Consider the following 8,521-nt stretch of genomic DNA (forward strand, 5'->3'; position numbering starts at 1 on the left):
TGCATAATACAAAAATGGGCACCAAAAAAAAAAGGTTCAGAAAATAAAAATGCACTTTGTGTCTGAGATCATGTTGCCAAGTTCCAGCTTACAGCTATTTGCAGCTGAGAAATAAAGCTCTAACTGTACGGTTTGTAATGAAAAAAACTGACAGACCTTCAATTTTAGCCACTTTTTTTCACCGTATACCGAACGAATTAATATGTCTAGTCCATTTAGCAAAGGCATTGCCTAAGCCATTTTCTTTCATGTATTAAAAGAGAAAAATGTGAGTTTGCAGGGCCTGGCTCAGCAGACCCCAGGTTTTATGCAGCTGTAATTCAGCATTTCAGCAGATCGCAGCAGCACCGTGTTAAAACCCATCCAGATGGGGCCGGAGTTTGGGCTTTCAGAGGCTGGGGGCAGGCACAGAGAGAGGGATGGATGGAGCGATGTTGGGCGGCCTGAGCAGGGCACGTCTGCTGCCATCGCAGAGATGTCAGCACGGGCCTGGTTTAGAGTCACGGCTGACGTACGATTGCCAATACTTTCTGTCCCTTGAAGGGTGCGTATACTAAGGGCAGGCTGAATTGCTCTCTCTTGAAATCCCCACATCACTTATGATCCTTCTGTGCTGGCAGTTTGCTTTTCTCCTCCCGGGCCCCCTCAACGCTTTCATATTTGCTCTGAGTGCCCTTCAGAAGAGATGCATGCTCCATATGGCCAAACAAGCTTCTGTAAAGGGCTGTGGACAACGCAGGGATTTTATAAATATGGGGAGAGCCATACGCAGCCCAGTGCAGGAGGTGGCACGGCTACAGCAGACCCATCAGGCAGTGTTTTACAGCAAACCCTTGGCCTTTAAACAGCTGCCGTGCCCAGTGGGGTGGTTCAGCGGCCGATTCACAAGCAGCTCAGGACTGTGCAAGGAGCGTGGTGGGAACGGGGCCGCTAATCTGAGTGATGCTCGGCTGTTCCTGCTAGTCAGGCAGGACCTCAGGCTTTTCAGAGGGGGTTACAGGAGCAGCAGCTGCCTGGCTTTGTTAGGCTCCCATCGTTTGTGGCAGGGAATGAGCCCAGCCAGGTCCAGGTTGCAGGACAGGCACAGCAGGGATTTTGCTTGAGCATTTCTGGTTGACTGTGTTATTGCAGCTGAGCACCTTTTCTCCTTTCCTGCTTGGTTCTTCACAGCCCTTATGGGAGAAAAGTTACCTCTTTTTCACAGGTGGGAAAACTGAGGCACAGAGATTAACCTAATAGTCAAATCACCTGAGGAACTTAGAGCACGTCAGCCCCGCAAGCTGAAACAGGCCTTCAGCAGCATGGCAAGCTCAGAAGTGTGTGGAGCCAGCGGCACAAGCACGTGCTTAGCATCTCTTGTATGTGATAAGCGTTTCGCCTGTGATGTTCTGCTTTTGCTGAATTAGTTTTCTTTTAATTTTAATTAGAAAGCCTGGTGGGAAAAGCTCTGCAGCAGCTCCGGTCACAGCTGGCTGGGCACCTGGCTTGGTGGGCTTGTAGCTGGCTGAGGTCAGTGGCCCCAGCTACAGCATGCCTGCAAGCAGCGGCTGCTGAGATTTTGCCGAGAGGTCTTTTTTGGGGGCTCTGCTCTTTTCCAGACTGAACTTGGGCCAGTAAATGAAAGGTAAAATTTGTAATTTTGCTGCTTTGGGTGTTCTGTGTGATCCCTAGCCTTTAAATGAGAAAATCTGATTTCATATGTTTATTTAAAAAAAGGCAAAAACTAACGTAATACCATGCCCTCCTTTAACGCATGTGGGGCAGTTAGCAAAGGCTGCTCCTCCGCTTTTATCAGTGGATTTGCTGGTGAGTTGAGTAGTGCTGCAAGTCGGGCGCTGGCTGTGCTCAGCACCGCGGGATAGCGTGAGTCTGGTTGTTTAATGGCTGAAGCATGCAGAATTTGCCTTGACTGACGCCTGCACACCTTCGTCGTTGTTTCTGGCTGTAAGGTTTGTCGTGTTTCTTCTCCCAAACGCCTCACTGCTGTCACAGCTCAGCGTCTGCCGTATGTCGCAGTCCGGTGCCTGAAGGTACGTGTTCCTCAGGCTGCGTTGGAACAGGACTGGGCTTGCCTCTGGGCCAGGTGCTGTGTTCAGAGACTTGTGTGTCTTTCCCGACGAGGGGCTTGGGTAGCTCCCTCCAAGTCACGCAGATGAACTGAGGGTGCTTTTATTCTGAGGAACATTCTGACACCCCACGTTTAGTGACGTGACAACTATAATGAAAACATTTATTGACTCTCCTTACACGGTAAACAAATATTCACCCAAGGAGCTCTAAATTACACCGAACCTGTTGTGTCATTTCACCTCTGAGCAGTATTCCCATTGCTAACAGGAGACTGGACCAAACCCAGTAAAAGAGTGCTTGCCCTACCAAAGGCTGCCAAGTGCTGCAGAGGTACCAGGGCAGCAGTGAAGCAGCTGTGGACCTGCATATCTTTCTCCTCCCCTGCAGCCAGAATGTTTTACAAACTCCTTCCTTCAAAAGAAATATATATTTGATGCAAGGAAAATTACTTCAGCCTCAGGTTAGCAATATATTTATTTCATGAGTTGAAGTATACACAAAGGCCAGTGAAGTTACTTTCTTTTGTCCTAATTTTGAAGTTACAGATTCAATGCAGTGCTTTGCAGAAGGACCTCAGGCTTGCTCACCTTGTTTTAACACCAGGAAAAATGCAGAGGTGAAGCAACTTGCGCGTAAACCCTCTCGATGGCCACACCAAGGTTATCCCCATCCCTGTGGGTTCAGCGGGGTCTGAGACAGTCTTGCCTCCTACAAAAGGCACCTGAACAGAGGGGAAGCACTCCTGTAGTTAAAGGATACAAGGCTGTACCATGCCTTTCGACACAGGTTTTGCACTCAACATCAGGCTGCAAGAAGCGTTTGCAGCAGAATTTGAGACAATAGTGTGGACCCCAATGCGGTTTGAGGTCTGCAACAAATTTGAAGCTCAGGTCTGGCTGCACAGCAGGTTCCATGGGAAAACATTTCGAAGTATTTTTGTTTCCCTTTAAAAAACTTCCTTAGCTACTGCTAATTTTAGTAGGTGAATAGTGTTACATGGTGCATGGCGAAGACTCTTTTGGTTTTTTGAATAGTACATATTTTGTTTTCCAAACTGTAGCACTGAGTGGCAGAAAAGCAATAAAAGTAGTTCTTCAGGAAATGCTGATAGACGAATCTGTTTGCAAAAGCAACTCCATGCAGTCACCACTTTTTTATGTTCATTTAAAAAAAAAAAAAAAATCAAACGTGTAATTCCCAAGCAGATCTAAGGAAAGGAGAATCATCTCCAGGTGTAGGCTAAAATCCACCAGCCTTCTGAGTACATCAGGGCTTGTGTATACCTCTATCTCCATAATTATGTGTGCTTTTGATATGGAAGGTGAAACCGAGCAGTTTGACTGAATTCAGCTTGGAGATTTGGGATTTGTTTGAACCGCTCACCTCAAGTTCAGCTCTGGAGCTGCACGTCTTTGTGGATGTGGAACAAACGCAGGGCGAGCGGTTAACAGGCAAACCCTGTGTGTATACCCTTGTGGTCAGCAGCTTGTCTGTGTATAATCTATGCAGATACATCAAAAGCGAAATATTTTTAACAGCAACTCTCTGGAGAATAAATGAGAGAAGAACCAGTGGAGCCATTCTTCCGGTCCGTGTGAATCTCGGTGTGGCTGCTGTACGTGAAAAGAGGTACGGTTTTCTTTACACTGTGTAGTATGTTCAGGAGAGTCGTCCTGTTTCCTTGTACCGTGGCAGAGGGAAAGACGGCACATTCCTGTTTTGCTGCGGGAGGTACAGCTCTCTCCAGGAGACTGAAAGCTCAGGGTTTAATTTTTCAAGAGCTTATTAAAAGTGACTGTGATTTACAGGCATGGTTTCAAAGGGTGCACTTTGCCCTGTGACTCCCCATCTTCCAGCTGTCCCCAGTCCAAGCTGCTTCACAGTTGGAGCAAAACCTGGCCAGGCTTATCTGGTAGCACGTGGAAAGACGTTTTGAAGGGAACAAGTGGGAGGGAGGGAGGGAGGGAGGTCAGAAGAAGCAGTCCCACGTGGCTAAGATGCTCTCTAATGCATCAAGATAGTTGGATACCGTCATCAACAGTGGTGGCAAAGTGAGCGAACGAGCATATAGAAAACAAGGACCAAGGTATTAATATTTGCGTCAGAGTTCATTGCACAAATGATTTAATCTGTCACTGAAATAAGGGTCTGGAAATGTTGTCCACATCAAAGGAAATGTATGCTTTGATGGGTTTTGGAGGGTATTTTTCCTTCAGAAAGCAGCATGTGGTAAGTGAGTTACTGACATGCCAGTAATTCAAAGGGGAGTTTTGCATCCCTGCTGTGAGACTGAATGACAACATAATACAGTTACTAAGGGAAAAAAAGGAAGCCTCAGTCCTGGGTCTTCTACACTTTATATTCTGTAACAATAAGCAACGCCAAAAAAAGTCTCATACATCAGGCAACCTTGAATTTCTACTGCAGTTCTCAAAGTGGAATGAAAGTGAGTGAGTGAAAGATTTTAGGTGCAAATTGGCTTGCTGGGTTTTGCCAGCCAAACTATTGAAAAGGATTTGTTCCGAAAGAGATTAAAAATAACTTTACATTTATTGGTTTTCAATCTTACAAAAAATATAGGTGCAGTGGAATACAAAGTGGGGGGAGAAACCCACAGGCACATAAATAGTGTTTGTCACAAATTCAAAAAGCCTCTAAAAAGAATACTTTCTTTTCTAAACTTTTCAACCTACTTTATTCGATAAAAAATGAGGTGTGAATGCTTGCCATGAAACTCAGACCCACAAGTAGCACAAGGATAAACTGCACCTAAAGGCATTGGGCCACGCTGTCACCCGAGCAGTACGGGAGAGATGCATCGCAGTTTGCTCCAACCACTGTGAAGGTGAACTTCAGCCCATCGCTCGTGTTTTCAGTGATAACAGAGAACGTGCTGTTGGAGGAGGTGTAAGAAGAGTTCACACACTTTCCCTAGGCACCATGGGCTAGCTCAGTAGCCCTCGTGTGAATTTGTAATCCATCATTTGGTTTTCAAAACGCAACATGCAAAGAAAAGGGAGGGATGCGATGTGAACCTCTTTACCGAGGTTCAAGTATGTTGGGTTATATTCTGCCTTATACATGTGAGAACACAAAAATGAACAATAACGGTGTGGGTGCAACACTCCATTCCTGTGCTGCTTCTCCTTCTGCCAGACAGAAACAGCATTAAAAAGTGGCAATGAATTTCAGGGGGAAAAAAAATATACTTTTGGGTTTTCTTCAACAATTAAAATTCATGCAATTTTTTTTCAAAATTTAACATCTTAAATAACAGTACCTCAGCTTTTTCTGTGATTGCCTTATTACTGGAGCAAGTGAGTTACCCTCCTAATTTTTGTGTGTAATTCAGAAAGTCAAACAGCAACCAAACCAACAACTTTGAAAAAGCATCAACGTTTACAAAATGGCATCCAGCCCTACATCTATGTGATTGCTACTGACATATGGGTTAGGACCTTCAGGTTTTCCCAGAGAACATGTTGTCTCATGGTATTTCTTGCCTAACCAGTGAGAGTAATGGAAACAGCGTGAGGATAAGCTGTTCAGATAAGTGTTTGCCAGCCATCTAGTTTTATGGTTACTTGGAGCAATCTGCTACATATTCTCCTTCGTGAATTATGTTTCTCCCTTTAAAGAGAGTTTGGTTAAGGCAAATAACTTTATATTCCACTGCCAACCCTATTCATCCATGCCTGGAACAAGATGTCAGTTGTCTTTGAACATGAGCGGGTCTAATTTCTTATCAGCTTTACTGAGATGGTCTTTTTCTTATATAGTTTCATCAGAGCTGAGTAATGACTGTGTGCTAGCAAAAGTCATAACCCAAATGACGACAGTGTATAGGACTCCAAGCCACAACTATTTGTAGAAAATAATCCCAAACTACTAACGTCTGGAACCACGAACACCCATGTTCAGATATACTAATCTCATAACTACGTGTAATAACACCAGCCAGCAGCAAATCACTTCCCAGAAGTGAGCAGCCGTGCAATCAACTGAACATGGGTATCACAGGTTCAGATGCCTCTGGATACTAGAGACACAGACCTGGAGTTTGGCCTTGGAAATCTGCTGCTCTCTCTGACCGCCAGTGCCTGGCTGGTGACCCGAGAGAAGACCAGAAAGATGAAATCCAACGGTCACCATTTGTCCCCCTCGCTCTGAAATGGTGCCCTGAGCGATTCCTGGGCACACGCTGCTCTACGTGGTGTCTCTTGCTATATTACTGCCCAGGAAGTACCTGGAATTTTATTTTTCTTGTCTCGGCTCATAACCGTAATTTCAGGGCAACGGAAACACGTAAACTTACGGGTGGGTTTCTGCATGTGGCTTTGCTTGACAAAATAACAAAACCAAACTAGCATTTCACATTAACAAAATGAAATTTTCCATTGAAGTTAAATGTACTTTTGTTTAAAAATTTACCTCTGCTTTAATTTAGCTCCCCTCCAAAACAAAATGTTTAGTTTGAACTCCAATTTAAAAAAAAAAAATAATAATTGCAGAAGCTTTTTAACACATTGCTTAGAGGTGAGCTGAGGAATCAGGCACGCTTGACTGTGGTTTTGGAGAGGAGTCGCTACTTGGGACTATTTACTGCTGCAAAACTTCCCATTTTAAAGACCCTCTGAGGAGCGCTGGTACCATCAGTCAGCTGGGCGTCCTGGGCAACGTAATGCTGGTTCGGCATTTCATTGGATTCCAAATGTTGCCAGCCCTAGGAGGACATAATGGTGCAGAACATATAAAACTCAGATTTAAATATGCTATATACTGAAAATGAACCAAGCAACTGCTGTTCCATTCCACCCCAGTAAGCAGTAAACTTCACACCGTCACAAAAATAATAATTACCTGGTTGTGGCTGTCATGTGCACGGTAGTATTATCAAGAGAGAGAAATAAGTCAAAAAATATTTGGCAACTTCAGGCATGACTGACAGTGTTTTGCAAAAATCCTGGCATATTTACATGGAATTCACCACGTAATGCCAGTGAGGGCTACTTGTGTGAGATACACGGTGGAGCTGCACCGTACAGATGTTTACATTTTAATTACAGTGATTCAAGGAAACATTATTCTTCTGGTTTAGGGGTGGATTGTTATTCTTATAAAACAGCATTTGCTGATAGCAGGGAAGGAAAATGGGAGTAGTGCCTCCTGGTTTGAGAATTAGTTCAGGGCAAACTGGAGAGCAGATTTGTGCTATGCTGCTGGGTTTCACAGAGTCTTGAGCAACTGGCTTTGCAAATTGGTCGAGGGAAAGCACGGCATGGAGGTGGGGGAAAGTGTCGACTTGTTGGTCTAAGGGCTGAATCCTAAGCACTGCCCAAGTGGCCTGCTTTGGCTGTCTCACCTCTGCTCTTCAGGAACGATCCTCAGAGCAGCGAGCGCCAGGCCTGCCCATCTCTTCTCCCGTGAGCTGCAGAAATACCCCCAGAGCATGTCCACAGTGTCCAAACTGCAGGCACGTGTGGTAGTGGGGCGCTGAGCCGACTGCTGTGTGCTCACACGCGTGGGCTCTTGCTTCAAGGTCAGCCTTAGAAGCTGTTTCCAGGTCTGTTGTCTCCAAAGCCGGTATCTGGTGTTGGGGCATCCCTCAAAACTGTCATACAGTGACTGTGTCTGTAAAATTATGCACTTGTTTAAGTCCTGGGCTGCAGCTCTCTGGCTGAAGGGCTTGGCTTGTGCGGTGACACAGCTTAGCTGGTCCACTGCGACTGTATTCTCCTTTTATTTCTGAACACTACTTCAAACTCTAAGGGTGAATGCCATTATGCGAACTTGCAGCTTGCAGAATATTTTCTGTCTGATTCCTTTCAAGAGCGTCGACAAAATCTGGTACTCTTGGATATAAACCACCATACTTGCACGGCATTGAGGTGACTGAAGCAAGTAGGGCTGGTCTTTAACTTTTTCATTTTTTCACAATTCTTATTTTTCCTGGCAATACAACGTCCATAATTAACAGCAATGTTGTGGGGTTTTGTGCATAACTAGAAGCTGTTGATTAGGCAACTGTAGGAGAACAATGACTGAAAGTGTAGGAGGGAAGCAAAAGGATCAGTATTCATGTTTTGTTGGATTTGAGCACCTCTCAGTAAACAGGTAGAGAAAAAGAAAGAAGATTATCTGAAAAGGGTTTGTTTTCCAGCGGCTGCGTTTGGATCTACTCAATAGATGGATTTATTTGTACCCTTATGAGTGCTACAGTAACAACTGCCCTCCTTTTTTAGCATGCTAATCACGCTAAAAAATGTTAATCTTGCTAAGTATTACAATAGAATCATAGAATCATAGAACAGTTTGGGTTGGAAGGGACCTCTAAAGGTCATCTAGTCCAACCCCCCTGCCCTGGGCAGGGACATCTTCAACTAGATCAGGTTGCTCAGAGCCCTGTCCAACCTGACCTGGAATGTTTCCAGGGATGGGGCATCCACCACCT

The sequence above is a fragment of the Aptenodytes forsteri genome, unplaced genomic scaffold (assembly GCF_000699145.1).
Source record: "Aptenodytes forsteri isolate BGI_AS27 unplaced genomic scaffold, ASM69914v1 Scaffold5, whole genome shotgun sequence".
Lineage (NCBI taxonomy): Eukaryota > Metazoa > Chordata > Aves > Sphenisciformes > Spheniscidae > Aptenodytes > Aptenodytes forsteri.